This window comes from Cannabis sativa, chromosome 1 (genome assembly GCF_029168945.1).
Source record: "Cannabis sativa cultivar Pink pepper isolate KNU-18-1 chromosome 1, ASM2916894v1, whole genome shotgun sequence".
Taxonomy (NCBI): domain Eukaryota; kingdom Viridiplantae; phylum Streptophyta; class Magnoliopsida; order Rosales; family Cannabaceae; genus Cannabis; species Cannabis sativa.
Window position 1 is genome coordinate 62,494,755 of NC_083601.1, and position 20,690 is coordinate 62,515,444.

A 20,690-nucleotide genomic window follows, 5' to 3' on the forward strand; every position below is an offset into this window, starting at 1 on the left:
ATGCGATCTTTATTTGTCACACTTATATATTTTAACCTGTCCTTTGGCTCAGGGTTTTTATACTTATGCTTTTTTATTTTTGTGCATACTTTTTGACCTGCCCTTTGGGCCAGGATATTTTACTTAGTTTGTTTTTGTTTGTCCGTGCGGTATACCCTAGTACCCCCCTGAGTGGCATAGAAACTTTGTTTTTAAGGCACTCAGTTTTATTTAATAGAGAGGATGTATACATTTGGACGGTACAAACCCTTTGAACAAAATCTAAGTTTAATTCGCTACTGGTAATATTTTCTGAGGTGATCGGCATTCCAGGCTCTTGGGACGGTAGTTCCGTCCATTCTTTTTAGTTTGTAAGTGCCAGAACCGATTTCGTCCTCGATATCATATGGTCCTTCCCAATTTGGTCCAAGTACCCCCACTCCGGGTTCTTGGGTGGCTGGGAAAACCCTTCTTAGGACCATATCCCCAATAGCGAATTTTCTGTTTTTAACCTTGGAGTTAAAATACTTGGTCACCTTCTTTTGATAAGCAGCCATCCGTATTTGAGACTCATCCCGGAGTTCTTCGACTTGATCCAAAGCCTCTTGGAGCAGTGCCTGATTGGTGGCCGGATCATAAGTCGTCCTCCTGTGGGATGGGAATAATGTTTCCACCGGGACCATTGCTTCACAACCGTACGCCATTGAGAACGGCGAGTGACCGGTTGTGGTTCTGGGGGTCGTCCGGTAGGCCCACAATACCCTTGGGAATTCTTCAGGCCAGTTATTTTTACAGGCCAGTAGCTTCTTTTTCAAGGTGACCTTTAGGATTTTATTGACTGCTTCCGCCTGGCCGTTTGTTTGAGGCCGGGCTACCGCGGAGAAGCTTTTTACCACTCCGTGTTGGTTGCAAAAGTCAGTAAATTCCTCGCAATCAAATTGCTTTCCATTGTCTAAGACTATTTTGTGAGGCAAGCCGTATCGACACACTATGTTTTTGATAACAAAGTCCAATGCCTTCTTAGCAGTTATTGTCTTCATTGGCTCAGCCTCTGTCCACTTGGTGAAGTAGTCCACTGCTACTATTGCATACTTTACCCCTCCTTTTCCCGTAGGTAGAGATCTGATGAGATCTATTCCCCAGACCGCGAAGGGCCAGGGGCTGGTCATCAAAGTGATCTCATTTGGAGGAGCTCTCGGTATGTTCGCGTACCTTTGGCACGAGTCACACTTTTGGACATAGTCTATACAATCTTTTTTCATTGTTGGCCAGAAGTACCCTTGCCTCAATATTTTCTTTGAGAGGCTGGTTCCTCCCGTATGATCTCCACGGAACCCTTCATGGACCTCTAGCATGATTTGTCTAGCTTCAGGGTCCGATACACACCTTAAATAAGGCATGCTGAGTCCTCTCCGGTAGAGAATTTGGTCCATCATTACATAACGATGAGCTTGATACTGAATCTTTCGAGACAGTGCCCTCTCTTGGGGCAACTCACCTGTGGTTATGTACTTTATGATGGGGACCATCCAGCTGGGTTCTTGCCCAACCGTTAGTGTGGTCTCTTTTATTTTGATGCTTGGCTCTGCCAAGCGTTCCACTGGCACTACCCCCAGTTCTTCGATTTCACTGTCCGAGGCTAACTTAGCCAGACAGTCCGCATGAGCGTTCTTCTCTCGGGGGATTCTTTCTATTTTGTAGTCCGTGAACTCGTGGAGCAGTTCTCAGACTATTGCTACGTACGCGGCCATCTGTTCGCCGCGAGTTTGGTATTCTCCGGAAACTTGGTTTACGACCAGCTGAGAGTCACTGTAGACTTCCACTCTCTTGGCTCCTACAGCTTTAGCCAATTTTAGCCCTACTATCAGGGCCTCATATTTGGCTTCATTGTTCGAAGCTGTGAAGTTGAATCGGAGTGCTGCCTGGAGCCGCAATCTAGTAGGTGATATCATAGCCACTCCGGCTCCCGAACCGTTCTCATTAGAAGCTCCGTCTACAAATACTCTCCAAGTGGGGATTGGTGGTTCCGGTGTATTGGCTGTTGCCTCGGCCTCATTGCATTTGGTGATGAAGTCTGCCAAGGCTTGGCCTTTTATGGAATCCGGGGCACGTAATGTAAGTCGAATTGACTCAGCTCCATCGCCCACTTGAGGAGTCTTCCGGATGCTTCAGGCTTCTGGAGAACTTGCCGGAGCGGATGATTGGTCAGGATTCTGATCGGATGGGCTTGGAAGTATGGTCTCAACTTCCTTGATGCCATCAGGAGGCAGAATACTAATTTTTCAATGACCGGGTACCTTGTCTCGGCCCCTACCATGCGCTTACTAACATAGTACACGGGGTGCTGAGTTTTTTCTTCCTCCCGGACCAGTGCAGCGGTGACTGCGTGCTCGGAGACGGCCAAATAAAGGAACAAGTCTTCTCCAAGGACGGGTTTTGATAGGATAGGAGGTTTGGCCATGTGGTCTTTTAACCTTTTGAATGCCTCCTCGCATTCATCTGACCATTCGAACTTTTGGCATTTCTTCAGTATGTTGAAGAAGGGTATGCACTTGTCCGTGGATCGTGAGATAAAGCGGCTCAGCGCGGCTACCTTTCCGGTCAAGCTCTCCACGTCTTTATGTTTCTTGGGGGATGGCATGTCCAGGAGAGCTTGGATTTTCTCCGGGTTCGCTTCGATCCCCCTTTGGCTGACTATGAAGCCCAGGAATTTCCCCGACTTGACCCCGAAGGTGCATTTTTTCGGGTTGAGCTTCATGCCGTATCTCCGGATGACTTCGAAACATTCTTCTAAGTCGCTTGCATGGCTGTTGCATGCTTTGGATTTGACGAGCATGTCGTCTACATATACCTCCATGTTTCGTCCCAGGAGGCTTTTAAACATCCGGTTAACCATTCTTTGATAGGTTGCTCCGGCGTTTTTCAGTCCGAAAGGCATGACTAGGTAGCAGTATACCCCCTTATCGGTCCTGAAGCTAGTGCACTCCTGGTCTGCCGTATGCATTTTTATTTGGTTGTACCCAGCATAGGCATCCATGAAAGACAGCAGCTTAAATCCGGACGTGGCGTCGACCATCTGGTCGATCCTGGGCAGCGGAAAGCAGTCCTTTGGGCAGGCTTTGTTTAGATCTGTGAAATCTATACAAACCCGCCAAGTCCCGTTCGGCTTGGGCACCAGGACTGGATTGGCCAGCCATTCTGGATAGTACACGTCGCGGATCATGCCATTGGACAAAAGTTTGTCCACCTCTTTCTCTAAGGCCTCGGCTTTCACCGAGTCGAGCGGGCGTCTCTTTTGCTGTATAGGGGGCATGTCCGGGTTGACATTGAGTACATGGGTGATGACATGAGGGCTGATGCCGGTCATGTCTTCTTGGCGCCATGCAAAGATGTCGATGGCGCCCTTCAGTGTTTTTATTATTTTATCTTTTTCCTCCGGATCCAGGCTCTTCCCTATCCGGAGTACTTTGGTGGAGTCGTCGTCGCACACTGGTATTTCTTCGACGTCCTCCATTGGTTCCACGACCCTTTCGGACCCTATGCGAGGATCCAACTCATCCTCTTCAGCCTTCTCTATCTCAGGGAGCCCCCGGACCATGAGTACTGGTAAGTGGGTGGCAACATTATAACATTGCCTGGCCTCTCCCTGATTTCCCCTCACCGTTCCGACTCCGGCTTCCTGGGTAGGGAATTTCAGGCATAGATGTCGGATTGAAGTAATCGCACCGAAGTCGACGAGGGCCGGTCGGCCCAGGATCGCGTTGTAGGCTGTTGGACAGTCTACTACCACGAAGGTGCAATACTTAAATGTGCTCTGGGGGGTATCCGGGCACAGGGTAACTGGGAGCCTGACTTTTCCCATCGGGATTAGCGTCGTCCCGTTAAACCCTGTGAGCTGTGATCCACTAGGCGAGAGGTCCCGGTCGGTCAACCCTATCGCAGTGAAGGCTTCTTTGAAGAGCAAGTTCACGGAACTCCCATTGTCAATCAGGACCCTAGCCACCACTTTATTTGCGATGGGGGTCTCTATGACCAGCGGGTCGTGGTGAGGAAAACGCACCGTCTTGGCGTCTTCTTCCGTGAGCGTTATGGGCTGGTCCATTAGCCGAGGCCTTTGAGCCAGGAGTTGAGTAACCTCCCACACCTCACTGTGCCTTGCAGCCTCGGCATATCTTTTTCCCTCCTTGCGAGTGTTTCCTCCGATATGGGGACCTCCGGAGATCATGGCTACCCGTCCATTAGGCCGGGGCGGTAGCCCGGGGATATGCTGGGTGTCACCTGCGGGAGCAGCTGGAGGCAATACTCCTGCTGTACCCCCTGGCGTTCCCGGAGGCATACCCCCGGCCACCTGCCCTGGATTAAGGTGGGGCAACCTATTTTTGATCCACTCATAGAGGTGGCCCAAGCGGATCAGATTTTCAATCTCGTCTTTGAGATTCTTACACTCATTGGTGCTATGACCAATGTCGTTGTGGTACTCGCATCTTTTACTCGGATCTCTCCGGGAGCTATCCTTGTACAATGGCTGTGGTCTCCGGTAGTGCGTATTTTGCCTAGTGGCCAAATATACACGTTCCTGTGAGTCCGTGAGCTCTGTGTACTGGGTATATTGGGGTGTGTACCCCTTCTTCTGGCGCTTCTCTCCCGTTCGGGTGCTGCCCTTGGAGGACCTTTTGCTCCTCGACCCCTGGGTAGGGCCTGTTAAGCTAGCAGTCGGGGCAGCCTGTGAAGGAGTTCGTCCATTCACCCCGGACGGGTTGCCGTAATGGGAAGATGCCGGTGCCAAAGCTTGGCCCTGGCTGTATCCGGGAGTAGCGGAGAACTGTATGCCACTTACTTGTGGAGTTGCGGTCGGGACAGTACCCGAGGGCGACACTCCTGGCATGTATCCTGCTATCCCGGTGGGATAGTAGCCTCCGTAAGCCACGATCTGGGCTTCTTCGAGGTTAATATATTTTTGGACTCTCTTCTGGAAGTCCTGAAGGCTAGCAGCGCCTTCTTGCTGCAACTCGTTCCAGAAGGGAGTCCCAGTGCGGATTCCTGCTTGGAGAAGCGCAAGCTGTTGTCCGTCGTCGACCTTCTTGGTCTTCGAGGCTTCCTCTCGGAACCTCTTGATGTAATTCTTCAAGGTCTCGGTGGGCAGTTGCTTGATGTTAGTCAAGGCACTAACCTCCAAGTTGACCTTCCTGGCGGCGACAAATTGTCTCCGGAAGTTGGTTTGGAGTTTGTTGCAGCAACCCACCGATCCTGGTTCCATTTTTTGAACCATTCCTCTGCTGATCCGCTCAGAGTGAGGGGGAAGCACAAGCATTTGGCGTCATTGCTGACCCGCATGACTGTCATGACACGGTTGAACCGTGACAAGTGATCACTGGGGTCGGAGTTCCCAGTATATGCCGCCATTTCGGGCATCTTGAAGTTTTTAGGGAGCTCCGCCTCCAGGATATGCTTGGCACAAGGCTCCCGATCCTCACTGTCCGAGTCGGAGTCGTCTCCCTTCTGCCTCCGGGAGACTCGAGCAATATCTTTTCGAAGTATGGCAAGTTCCGCCATAATCCCTTCGTTTACAGTACCCGAGGAGACCACGGGCCTGTATCTTTTTTGGTCAAGGTGATCCCGGAGGTCACCTTGATTCCCATTGATTTGATTTCTCAGATCAATGGGAGGACATCTCTGTCCTCTTCTTCCTCTACCCCCTGGTTCCTGGTGCACGGAAACGCTTTTCCGGTCCCCTCGATCCTGAGGGCCAAGACTCCCTCTTTGGGGCTTGCCCCTCTGCGGACCTTCCCCTTTAGGGAAATCTGAGCGGACCCTTCGCGGATCCTGCACCTTTTTCTTTCACCCAAGGGTAGAAGTAGGGTTTTTTGTTTGGTTTTCCTCAGCAGGGTGCCTTATAGAGCTAGGTTCCCTAGGTCTTTGCTGCTGGGAGTTAGGCGAAGACGTCGCTGGCTCCCCGTCGAGCCCAGCGGCCATCGCCTTGGGATGCACGTGAATACCAGCTGCCTCCATGGCTTTCTGCATGGCTAGCATCACTTCCTGCATTTTTTGATTTTGCGCTTTCTGAGCTTCGATCTCAGCTTCATGATCGATAGCTTTTTGTCTAAGGAGCACCAACTCCGAGTAGCTTCCTCCGTCATAGGCATACTCGTCGAGGTTTTCCTCGTAGTTCTCGTCGGGAACTATCTCTTCTTCTTCTTCCTCGGACTCCTCTGCTGCTCTTGAGGCTACATCTTCCTCATTGGGATCTTGAGCGTCTTCTAGAGGGCGAGGATGACGTGTACTTCTTGTCTCCACCATTGTTGTGAAGTCAAATGCTTGTTATGTAGCAGCTTTCCTCAGCTCTCAATGAAAGCACCAAAATGTTGACCGAGATTTTCGGCAACTATTAAAATATGATTATAATAAAGAGCTGTAAGAAAGTGAGATGAAGATTTTTTACGTGGTTGGGGCGTTAATGAGCCTTAGTCCACGAGTCTCTGTTATTAATGGATGTATTTAATATAGATTCCACACTTGAGAGAATGTCGTTCTCTTAAATACAGAGAGTGTTCTTGGTGAGTATTTTCTCTTCTTGCTCTTTTGCAAACCAAGAATCTCCACCCCATTAAATGAGCTTTGAGGGGGTATTTATAGTGTTTTGGTGGGGTAATCCCTAGAATTGTTCTTACACATGTATCTGTAAGTATCCATAAAGTTGGGCATTTCCAATGAATATACCATGGGTGATGCATGGTCAAATCCCTAGGTGCTGTAGGGTTTTTATGAAGAATGTCCTTTTGCCTTGTGATTGACGTGACTCTTCGCAGAGTAGCCGTCACTAGACTTAAATGATCATTACTGTAGCGCTGCTGTTTGGGGGTTGTGCCGTCAGACTTTATTGCGTGTTGCAGTCCCAACACGCTTCCTCCCATGCAGCATTAAATGCGACTTGATTGCTCGGGAGAGACCTGACATATCCCGGAGAGCCTTCACGCTATACAAGCTTCCTGGAGTACCCTGTACTCCGGGTGCCTCCTCCGGGACCCATGCTAACAGCGCTTCCTTGTGGCGCACAAAGACTTAGCAAATGTTTACAAGTTATCTGATCCACGTGTCCCCTCTCGACTGGTCCACGTATTTTGGGCGAATTCTGGAGCAACACACACTAAATATGAACTTTCTAAAACGATGAAATAAACACATATAAAGTTTAGGAAACCTTACATTGGGTGCAGCGGAATAATGTGGCTCCTTCCGTTCAGATATCTAGCCCTTGATTCCTTTCTGTAGCAGAGCATTATCAATATCTGAACCTGGATCTCTTTCTTTGAATCTTTGATGCTGAAACTCCTTCTTGCTGAAAGTCTTTCTTCACGATCTTCCTCACTATGGTTGAGGTATCACTTGCTGTGTGTGGGCACTACTCATACACTAAGAATTTCGAAATTTGAGAGGGAAGAAAGAGAGAGGGAGTGGTCGGCCAGATAGGGAGAGAGAAGGCTCAGGTTTTTTTGAATCAGAAGTGTCAGAAGAAAAGTGTAATTTTCCTGAAGCCTTCACTATCTTTTTATAGCATTCCACTAGGGTTAGGTTTGAATTATTTGGCATTAAAATAATGAAAATATCAGAGGGAAGACCCTACAAAAGTGGCCAGCCATGCCATGTGGATTTGGGCCTCACTTTTTTGCAATTTTGTAGTTTTATCTTTTCTGCATCTGATTTTCTCAAAAATGCCAATTTTCTAATTCAACCATTTAAATGCCAATTCTAACTATTTAATAACTATAAATAATTATTAAATAATAATGTCATTTATCATATTTATTAATTGAACCATACAAAATATCATAATTAACAAATATGCCCCTATAAACTCTTTCTTTACAATTTTGTCCTTACTTAGTGAAAAATTCACAAATAGACATAGTCTAATTTGAGAATTATAATTGATTAATCAAAACCAATTACATGAGTCTTACAAGCAATATTATCTCAACTAGTGCGGGGACCATGGGCCTATATAACCGAGCTTCCAATAAGTAGATCAAGAATTTAGCACTAAAATTCATTAACTTATTAATTCTTCGTTGAATCCCCGCATAGAACTTAGAATTGCACTCTCAGTATATAGAATGCTCTATATGTTCCACCATATAGATGCATCATTAGTTATCCATTGTTATAATCCTAATGTGATCAATGTTCCTCTATATGAATGATCTACACTGTAAAGGGATTAGATTACCGTTACACCCTACAATGTATTTTATCCTTAAAACACTTGACCCCTTATAAATGATATTTCAGCTTATGTGAAATGAGTACTCCACCATTTATGTTCGTTTGGTCAAGCTCGAAGGAGATCATCCTTTGCTTACTATTCGCCAGATAGAAGCTATAGATTCCATGTTTATGCTAGCGCTCCCAGTCAATTGCACTACCGTGTTCCCAAAATGTACGTATCACCCTGACCTAAAAGTAGGCTTAACTAACAAATCAAAGAACACGAATAGCCTTTGAAGATTGAGCCTAATCATAATAGGATTAAGAACATTTGATCTAGGATCAACTAGGCGATATTGACTTGAATAGATATTACGGTAAGTTTTATAAATCTAAGTCAAAGTTCAATATCGGTCCCTTCCGATGCATACACCATGCATCCAACCTGAGCTTTACTTTAACCAATGCTCTGGAAAGAACATAACACTTTTCCAAATGCAAGTAAACTCTGTTATAGATTGTCATATCAGTAAAACCCTATGTCTGATAAATCTAGGAAACTTTATTCACATGGTCATGTTTACTTTCCAATGTGTTGACGGCACAATAAACAGGATCAAGTATGTGAAAAGGGTTTCAGATGAATTTATATATTATGTACACATAATCATGAAATAAATCATGTGAACCATGCAACATAAAATGTTATTTCTGATCTATATTAATAAGTAAATCTGATTATATTGAAATGAGTTTTATTTAGGGCATAAAACCCAACACGAACTTGGACCCAAACTCAGACCTAAACATGGAACCAGACTCAAGACACAAAATGGGACCGGGACCTAGAACTGCACCCCAATCTCGGTCTCGAACCCAAACTTGAACTTGGGACCGGAGACCTAAACTAGAACCAGATCCGGACACGTGACAGGGATCCAGACCTTGGACTCAGACCAGGACCTGAACCTTGACCAAGACCCAAATCGGACCCTGACCAAGACCCGGGACCCGAAACTGGAACCTGAACAAAAACTGCCTGATAAAGACCCTCGAATAAGACTAGGACCGTGACCAGGACCCAGACCCAGACCCAGACCCAGACCTAGAACCGAACTCGGACCTAGCACCAGACCCAAATCGAGACCAGAACTCGGGCTCAGACACGGTCGTTTACCCAGACCAGGACCGAGACCTAACCCGTAGTCGGTGTCTAGATCTTACAATCGTACCAAGACCCGAACTTGGAACTTTATCCAAACCAGGACCCAAACACTAACTCAGACCCGAAACCCAAAAACTGGGTCTAGATGCAGAACTGAACACGGACCCAGACCTAGGTCAGGATCAATACTCGGACCCCGACCAGAACCCAGACCTAGACTTGCGCCAGGATTGAAACCCAGAACTCGAACCCAGGACTTGTGACTCGGGAACTAGACCAGAACCCAGACCCAGACCCAGAACAAGACCTCTACCCAAACAAAGACTGAAACCCGGACCCACACCCAGACCTAGACCCAGACTCAGACACAGACCCAGACACATACAAGAACTCGAACTCAAACTCGGGACTCCAACCAAGATAAAGATCAGGATTAAGACCCAGACCTAGACTAGGACCGAGACCTCAACCTGGACAAGGACTAGAACCTAGATTAGGACCGGGATCGGCACTGAGACTACAACCCGAGACCCGATACTCAAACCTCGGACTTAAGAACTTAACCCTGAGCAAGACCCAGACCAGGCCAAGACCCAAGAAAAGGACAAGTACCAAACACAGACCTGTACATGCACTCAGACTAGGACCCTAACCCAGACCGAAACCTAGGACCCTGACCTGAATCGGGGACCCGGACCCATGACTCAAGACCCAGGACCCAAACCTAGACCAAAACCTGGACATGAGACCCGAACCAAGACCCAAGACATGAGCTTAAACTCAAGACCCATACCCATACCGAGATCGGAACCCAGGACCGGGACCTCGACCCGAATCAAGACCCGAACCTAGAACAAAACTCAAGACCTGAACCCGGACCCAAACCCAGACCAGAACCTGGTCCGGAACCTAGACCTTAATTAGGACCCTGATCGGGACCCAAACCCCGACCAAAAAAAGACCTTGACTCAGACCAGGACATGAACCCAGACTCAAACCTGAACCCTTACTCCGACCTAAACTCGGACCCAAACTTAGGATCCAAACCTAGTCTCGGATGAGAACCCAGACTTGGGACTGTAACAGGACCCAAACCTACACCCAAACTCAGACCAGAACCTATAGCTTGATTTGAACCCAGACCACCTAAACCAAGACGGGGACCTGTACCTAGACCGGGACTAGGACCTAAACCCAAACCCAAAAATCGAGGACGAACCCAGGACCCAGGAACTAGACTCGGACCTGGGACCCGAAACCCAAAGCTAGACTGGGACTTGGACGCGAACTCGTACCCGACCCAAACCGAGACCTGGACTCGGACTCGACTCGACCCCAAACCCAGACTGGGACCTACACCTCGAACCATAACTAGACTTGGACCTAGACCTCGAACCATAACTAGACCTGGACCTAGACCTGGAACCGTAACTAGGCTAGGACCTGTACTCCCAACCCAGACCTAGACTCGGGACCCGAACATGGACACAAACTCATACCTAAACATGGAGCCAAACTCAAGACACAAAACTGGGACATGCACGTAGAACTGCACCCGAATCTCGGTCTCAAACCCAAACTTGAACTTGGGACCCGTGACCTAAACCAGAACTAGATTGGGACACGTGACAGGGATCCAGATCTGGGACTCAGACAAGGACCCGAACCCGGACCAAGACTCAAATAAGACCCTGACCCAAACCCAGGACCCGAAATTGGAACCTGAACAAAAACCGCCTGACAAGGAACCTCGAACAAGACTAGGACCGTGACAAGGACCCAGACCCAGACCCAGACCTAGAACCGAACTCAAACCTAGCCCCAGACCCAAATCGAGACCAGAACTGGGGCTTAGACACGGTGGTTTACCTTGACCAGGACCGAGACCCGAACCCAAAACCCAGACCTAGACCTGGGACTCGATCCCAAACCATGACTCAAACCTAGATAGGGATTCGAATACGAACCTAGACTCAAACCCAGACCTAAACCCACACGGGGATCCAAACTTTGGACCTAGATCCGGACCGAGACCCTGATCCAGACCCTGACTTGGAGCCGCACCAGGGACCCGAACTAAGACCTAGACTCGAACACATACCCAGATTGGGATTCAGACTTGAACCCAGACCTGCACTTAAACTTGGACCAGGACTAAGACCCCGACTCAGACCCGGACCCAAACCCGAACCTAGACACTAAATCGAAACTAGGACTAGGACCCAAACCTGAACATGGACCCAGACTGGGACCAAGGCCCTAGACCTGGATGGGGAACCTAGACGTGGGCCTCAGAACCCAGATCCAGATTAGAATACAGGAATCGAACATGAACCTGGACCTAGACTGGAACCCTTATCTGGACGCAGACCGAGATTGAAACTCGAACTCGAACTCGGACCAAGACTTGAACCATGACCGGGTCTTGGACTTGGACCGGGACATAGGACTCGGACCTGGACCAAGGACACGGGCATCAGTACTGGGACCGAGACCTAGGACCTGACCCCGGACCTAGACCCTGACATAGGACCCAAACTGGCACTTGGGAACCGAAGTGAAACTAGACTGGGACCCGAGACCTTGATCCAAATCTGGACCCAGGGCTTGGACCTGACCCGTAATCAGTGTTTGGATTTAGGACCTATACCCGGACACAAACCCAGACCCATACTCAAACCCAGACCCGGAATCGGACCCAAATCCTGACCTAGACAAATACCTGTACCCCTGACCTGGGTCCAAGTCCAAGTTTGGGTTGTATTCCGGGAACTAGAATCTAACTAGGACCCAGATCCAGACCCGGACCAAGACACGGACCCGAATCAAAAGTTGGATCGAGACTCGGGACAAGAATCTGAACCCAAATAGGGACTTGGACCCAGACCTAGACACAGGACCCAGACCGGGATTGGAGACTAAGATCTGGACCTAGGACCCAAACCTAGATTGCAGACCTAAACTCAAAATTATAACAAGAATAGGGAAACATGACTAGGTTTGGGACCCAAGACCCGACCCCAGTCTCGGTCTTAGACCCAGACCCGAACACAGACACGGACCGAGACCCAAGATCAAAATCAAAACGAGACGGGAACCCAAGATTTGGATCTGGATCTTGGCCTACGACTTGGGGCATGGACCTAACCCGTAGTGGGTGTCTAGATCTTGTAATCGTACCAAGACTCGAACCTCGAACTTTTTCCAAACCAGGACCCAAACACTAACTAAGACACGAAACCCCAAAGTAGAACAAGAACTGAAATCAGGACCCTAGAATAGGAATTGGACCTCAACCAAAAACTGGGATGCAGATTCAAAACCGAACACAGACCCAGACCCAGGTCGGGATCAATACCTAGACCCTGACCTGAACACAGACCTAGACTTGCGCCAGGACTGGCAACCCAAAACCTGAACCCAGGACCCCAGACTCGGGAACTAGACCAGAACCCAGACCCAGACCCAGATTAAGACCAAGACCTCTACCCAGACACAGACTGAAACCCGGACCCAGACCCAGACCTAGACCCAGACTCAGACACAGACCCAGACACATACCACAACTCCAACTGAAACCTGGGACTCGAACCCAGACCAAGATCAGGACTAAGACCCAGACCTGGACTATCACCGAGACCTGAACCTGGACTGGGACTAGAACCTACACTAGGACCAGGACCGGGACAGAGACTACGACCCGAGGCCCGATACTCAAACCTCGGACTTAAGAACTTAACCGTGAGCAAGACCCAGACCAGGCCAAGACCCAAGAAAAGGACAAGTACCAAACACAGACCTGGACATGCACTCAGACTAGGACCCTAACCCAGACCGAAACCTAGGACCCTGACCTGAATCGGGGACCCGGACCCATGACTCAGGACCCAGGACCCAAACATAGACCAAAACCTTGAACTGAGACCCGAACCAAGACCCAAGACATGAGCTTAAACTCAAGACCCATACCCATACCGAGATCGGAACCCAAGACTGAGACCTCGACCCGAATCAAGACCCGAACCTAGAACCAAACTCAAGACGTGAACCCGAACCCAAACCCAGACCAGAACCTGGTCTGAGACCTAGACCTTAACTAGGACCCTGACCGGGACCCAGACCCGGACCCAAAAAAAGACCTGGACTCAAACCAGGACCCGAACCCAGACTCAAACCTGAACCCTTACTCTGCCCTAAACTTGGACCCAAACTTAGGATCCAAACCCAGTCTCGGATGAGAACCCAGACTTGGGATTGTAACAGGACCCAAACCTACACCCAAATTCAAACCAGAACCCATAGCTGGATTTGAACCCAGACCAGGACTTGGGACCTGGGACCTAAACCAAGATCGCGACCTGGAGCTAGACCGGGAATAGGACCTAAACCTAAACTCAAAAACTGGGGATGAACCCAGGACCCAGGAACTAGACTCGCACCTGGGACCCGAAACTCAAAGCTAGACTGCGACTGTGATGCGAACTCGTACCCGACCCAAACCGAGACCTGGACTCGGACTGGACTCGAACCCAAACCCGGACTGAGACCTAGACCTCGAACAATAATTAGACCTGGACCAAGACCTCGAACCATAACTAGACCTGGACCTAGACCCGGAACCGTAACTAGACCAGGACATGTACTGCCAAACCAGACCTGGACTCAGGACCCGAACATGGACACAAACTCATACCTAAACATGGAGCCAAACTCAAGACACAAAACTGGGACATGGACGTAGAACTGCACCCCAATCTCGGTCTCGAACCCAAACTTGAAATTGGCACCCGAGACCTAAACCAGAACAAGATTGGGACACGTGACAGGGATCCAGATCTGGGACTCAAACAAGGACCCAAACCAGAAACAAGACTCAAATCAGACCCTGACCCAAACCCAGGACCCGAAACTGGAACCTGAACAAAAATCGCCTGACAAGGAACCTCGAACCAGACTAGGACCGTGACAAGGACCCAGACCCATACCCAGACCTAGAACCGAACTCGAACCTAGCCCCAGACCCAAATCGGGACAAGAACTAGGGCTGAGACACAGTGGTTTACCCAGACCAGGACCGAGACCCGAACCCAAAACCCAGACCTAGACCTAGGACCCGATCCCAAACCATGACTCAAACCTAGATATGGATTCGAATACGAACCTAGACTCGAACCCAAACCTAGACCCACATGGGGATCCAAACTTAGGACCTAGATCCGGACCGAGACCCTGACCCAGACCCTGACTTGGACCTGCACCAGGGACCCGCACTCAGACATAGACTTGAACACATACCCAGATTGGGATTAAGACTTGAACCCAGACCCGCACCCAAACTTGGACAAGGACTAAGACCCCAACTCAGACCCGGACCCAAACCCGAACCTAGACACTAAATCGAAACTAGGACTAGGACCCAAACCTGAACATGGACCCAGACCGGGACACAGGCCCTAGACCTGGATGGAGAACCTAGACGTGGGTCTCAGAACCCAGATCTAGATTAGAACTCAGAACTCAAACATGAACCTGGACCTAGACTCGAACCCTGATCTAGACGCAGATCGAGATCGGGACTCGAACCCGAACTCAGACCAAGACTTGAACCCTGACCGGGTCTTGGACTTGGACCGGGACATAGGACTTGGACATGGATGGGGGAACTGGACCCAGGACACGGGCATCGGAACTGGGACCGAGACCCAGGACCTGACCCCGGACCTAGACCCTGACATAGGACCAAACTGGCACTTAAGAACCAAAGTGAAACTAGACTGGGACCCGAGAGCGTGATCCAAATCTAGACCCAGGGCTCGGACCTGACCCGTAGTCAGTGTTTGGATTTGGGACCTATACCCGGACACAAACCCTGACCCATACTCAAACCTAGACCCGGAATCGTACCTAAACCCTGACCTAGACAAATATCTGTACCCCTGACCTGGGTCCATGTCCGAGTTTGGGTTTGATTCTGGGAACTAGAATCTAACTAGGACACAGACCCAGACCCGGACCGGGACGCGGACCCGAATCAAAGGTTGGATCGAGACTCGGGACACAAATCTGAACCCAAACACGGACTTGGACCCAGACCAAGACACAGGACCCAGACCGGGATTGGAGACTAAGATCTGGACCTAGGACCCAAACCTAGATTGCAGACCCAAACTCAAAATTATAACCTGAATCGGGAAACATGACTAGCACTGGGACCCAAGATCCGACCCCAGTCTCAGTCTTAGACCCAGACCCTAACACAGACACGGACCGAGACCCAAGATCAAAATCAAAACGAGACGGGAACCCAAGATTTGGATTTGGATCTTGACCTATGACCTGGGGCATGGACCTAACCCGTAGTGGGTGTCTAGATCTTGCAATCGTACCAAGACGCGAACCTTGAACTTTTTCCAAACCAGGACCCAAACACTAACTCAGACCCGAAACCCAAAATTAGAACAAGAACCGAAATCAGGACCGTAGAATAGGAATTGGACCTAAACCAAAACTAGACCGGGAGCCGTGATAGGGATCTAGATCTGGACTTGAGATCCGGGAAATAGGGCTTGGAACATACCAGTAGAAGGTGTCTGGATGTGGGACTCAAACTAGGTTTTGAACCCGAACCAGGACCCAAACCCGAATCCAGACCTAGACCCAGGACCCGAAACTAGAACCTGACCAGGACCTAGACCCAGACATAAAACTTAACTTGGACCTAGCCCCAAACCCAAACCAAGACAAGAACTCGGGCCTTGACCCGGACCTAAATCTTGGACCCCATCCAAAACACAAGTTCGGTCCTAGGTTGGGATCTAGATAAGAACATTGACTCGGACCCAAACCCAGACCGGGATCGAAACTCGAGACATAGATCTGGATAGACATCTTGATCTAGTCCCAAACATGGACCCGCACTAGGGACCCTAACTCGGACCTAGATCCGAACCCAGACCAAGATCAGGATCCAAACCTGGACCCAAACCCGGACCCAAACTTGGACCAGGACTCAGACCCTGACCTAGACCCAGACCCGAACTCGAACCCAAACAAAGAATCTGAGTGTGGGTCTGTGTTTGAGTTAGGGTCCTAGTTTTATTACAATTTTGGGTCTAGGTTCTCGTCCTATTCTTTGGTCCTCATCTGCTTCTTGTTTTGGTTCTAGTTTCAAGTCACGAGGTATGGGTCGACTCAAAGGATCGAGTCCTTGATCCCAAGTCCCGAGGTGGGTCTTACGTCCAGGTTTGGGTCTAGGGTTGGGTCCTGAATCGCAATCCAAGTTCTGAGGCCCAAGTTTTGGTCTCGGTTTTGGGGACCAATTCCTAGGTCTAGGTCCCATCTATGTTTGGGTCCTAGGTCGCAGTCCAGGTCCAAGTTTGTGTTCCAGTTCGCGTTCATGTCTTAGGTTCCTGTCCGAGTCCAGGTCTCGATTTGGGTTCGGGTCCCATCCTAGTCTGGGTTTAGGTTTTGGGTCCCAAGTGCGAGTTTGGTTCTTCGGTCCTGGGTTTGGCCCCAATTTTTAGGTTTGGGTCATTGTCTGGGTCCATGTCCCGGTCTTGGTTTAGGTTCCAGGTCATGGGTCCCGGTCTGGGTCCAAGTACCGATATGTGTTTTGGTCTAAGATTTGATTTAGGTTTGGGTTCTGTTACAGTCCCAGGTCTGGGTTCTCATCCCGGTTCGAGTTCGGGTACGAGTCCTGGTACAAATCTGGTTTCGGGTCCTAAATTCAAATACTGATTATGGGTCAGGACAAAGCCTTAGGTCTAGATTCATATATCAGTCTTGGTTTGTGTTTGGGTTCAGAGTTCTGTCCCGGTAGTCAGTTCCTAGGTTTCCGGTCAAAGGTCGAGTCCTGTGTCTCGAGTTTGGGGTGAAGTTTTGGGTCTCGGTCTCAGTCGGGCCCAGTTTTTGGTCCAAGTCCCCCATCTAGGTTCAGATCCTTGGTCTAGGTCTTGGTTCAGGTTCGAATTTGTGGCCCAGGTCCCCCATCTAGGTGCCGATTTGGTTCTCAGGTTCGAGGTCCAAGTCTCGGGTCCCAAGTCGCGGTCCTGGTCCCAATTCAAGCTTTAATCCCAGTACAGGTTCAAGGCTCGATCCAGGTCCGAGTCCCAGTTTCGAGTTTGAGTCTCAGGTTCGTTTTTGAGTTCTTGTACGAGTCTAGGTCTAGGTCTGGGTCTTCGTCTAGGTCTAGATCTGGGTTTGGGTTTTGGTACGGGTCTGGGTCTGGGTCTTTGTCTGGGTCTGGGTCTTTGTCTGGGTCTGGGTCTGGGTCCAAGTTTTGGTACGGCTCTGAGATCTGGTCTAGGTCCTGGGTTACAGGTGCTGGGTTCCAGGTTCTGGGTCACAAGTCCTGGCGTAAGTCTGGGTCCAGGTTTGGGTCTGGGTTCGGGTATCGATCCCAATCTAGGTCTGTGTTCGGTTCCGCATCAAGATCTAGTTCTGGGTCCAGGTCCAATTCCTGTTCCAAGGTCCTAATTCTAGTTCTTATTCCGATTTCAGGTCCTTAGTCCGAGTCTGGGTTTGGGTCCTAGTTTTGAAATGGTTCCAAGTTTGGGTCTTGGTAAGAGTCCATGATTCACACCCCCACTACAAAATGGGTCCAAGCCCCGCGTCATGGGTCAAGATCCGTTTCCCAATCTTGGGTCCAGGTCTCGTTCTGATTAAGATCTTGGGTCCCAACCCGTGTCCAAGTCCGTGTCTGGGTCCGGGTTTGGGACCAAGACCAGGGTCGGGTCTCGGGTCACATTCTAAATCTTGGGTCCCGATTTTGGTTCTAATTTCGGGTTCGGGTCCCCAATCTAGGTCTGGACCTGGGGCAAGGTCTGAGTCTCCAATCCCGGTATAGGTTCTGCGTCCGGGTCTGGATCCAAGTCCATGTCTGGGTTTGAGTTCGTGTCTCGAGTCCCGATCCTAGTTTTAATTCGAGTCTGCGTCCTGATGTGGGTCTGGGTCCTAGTCCCTTGGTCTTGTTCCCAAGTCTCGGTCCGCTTCTAGTTCCGCTTCCAATTTCGGGTCACGGTGTACGTGTCCGGGTCTGGTTCTGGGTTTGGGTCCGTGTCCGGGTTTGGGTTTGAGTCCGGGTATGTGTCCCAGATCCAAACATCGACTATCGGTCAGGTCGAAGCCCCGAGTCCAGATCAGGATCACCGTCTCGAGTCCTAGTCTAGTTCCACTTCGGGTGCCAAGACCTGGTCTAAGTCCAAGTTGAGGGTCTGGGTTCGGGGTCAAGTCTTGGGTCTTAGTGCCAATTCCAATCCCCGAGTCCCGGGTCCAGGTCCCCCATCTAGGTTTGGGTCCTACGTCTTGGTCCGAGTCTAGGACCCGGTCGAGTTTCAAGTACTAGTCCGAGTTCGAGTTTGGGTTTCAAATCCCGATCAGGGTCTAGATCTGGGTTTGAGTTCCAAGTTCGAGTCCAGATATTGGTCCAGGCTCGGGTCCCGGGTGTAGGTCCCCCATCCAAGTCTTGGTCCTAAGTCCTAGTCCCGGTCCATGTTTGGGTTCGGGTCCTAGTCCTAGTTCTGATTTCGATTCCGTGTTCAGGTTCGGGTTTAGGTCCGAGTCTGGGCCGGGGTCTGAGTCCTGGTCCGAGTCCAGAGTTGGGTCTGGGTGCAAGTCCAGATCCTTGTCTGGGTTTGGGTTTGGGTCTAGGTCCGAGTCCAAGTTTTGCGTACGGGTCTAGGTTTGGGTGTGGGTCTTTGTACGTATCCAGGTCCCATGTGTTAATCCTGGTCTGGGTATGGGTCCGAGTTTGGGTTCCAGTCCAGGTTTGTATCTAGATCCATGTCTAGGTCCGAGTTTGGGTCTGGGATCGGGTCCTTGGTTCATGTCCGATACGATACCGGACCCGGACCTAGAACCGTAATCGGACCAGGACTGGGACTGTAATAGGACCCAAACCTAAACCCAAACTTTGACCAGAACCCATACCGGGACTTGAACCAGGCCAGCACTTGTGACCTTGGACCTAAACCAAGACCGGAACCTAGACCCAGACCGGGACCTGGACCCAGACCGAGACTAGGACCTAGACCCGGACCCCAAAACCGGGGTCGAACCTAGGACCCAAGAACCAGACTCGGACTTAGGACCCGAAACCCAGAGCTAGACTGGGATTGGGACCCGAACTCGTACCCGAAGCCAAACCGGGACTTGGACTCGGACTGGACCCGAACTCGAACCCGGACCAGGACTTAGATCCCGAATATAGATGGGGGACCCTCACCAATAAATTGGGCCCCAAAACTAGGCCTAGAACTTGGGCCATAGAACTTTGATCGGGATCGGGGACCTGACCCTACACCCAAACCTGGACAAGGACCCACCTCGAGACCTGGGATCCGGGACTCGATGGTTGGACTCGATTCGTTGTCGATGTCTAGATCTAGGACTTAGACCAGAACCCGAACCCAAACTAAAACTCAAATCAGGACCCGAACAAATACCAGGACCCAGACCCACACTTGGGAACGAAAATTGAAACTTGAACTGGAACTGCACCGAGATCTTTGAACGAGACCGAGTCCTAGACCCAAGCCCGAACCCAGAACCAGAGCCAGCCTCGAACCCTACTCGAGACGGAAACTCAGACCTAAACCTCGCCCCGAACCTGTACCCCGTGACTTGAAACTGGAACCGAAACTAGAACGGAATAAGGATCCAGGAATAGGACCAGGACCAGGACATGGACCCAGACCCAAAACTGTAACCAGACCAGGATCCAGACTCGGACACAAACCCACCATGGGATTAGGTCCAAAACCCGGACCCAAACCCAGACCAGAACCTAGTCCAGGACCTAGACCTTAACTAGGACCCTGATCGGGACCCCAACCCGGATCCGAAAAAAGACTTGGACTCAGACCAGGACCCGAACCTAGACTCAAATCTTAACCCGTACTTCGATCTAAACTCGGACCCAAACTTGGGATCCAAACCCGAACTTGAACTTGGACCTAGACCGGGACCTAGGATCTGGACCTAGATGGGAGACCTGGGGCCCAAACCCAAACTTGGAGTAAGAATCCAGACCTAGATCGGGGACTTGCACCCAAAACTTGGCCCCGCAACCAGGACTGAACCCAAAACTCGACTCTAGACTCGAGAAATTGGACCCAACCTTGGACCCGCAACCCAAGACCTAACTATCGAGACACAACCCTGAACCTGAACCCGAACCCAAACTTAGGATGCGACCCAAGATCTGAGACTTGAACTAAAACAAGACTTGGATCCAAGACCAAAATTTGAATCTGGACCAAAGGCTTTGACCTGACCCGTAGCTAGTGTTTAAATCCAGGACCCAGACCTGGATCCGTACCTAGACCCAGAATCGGAATCAGACCAG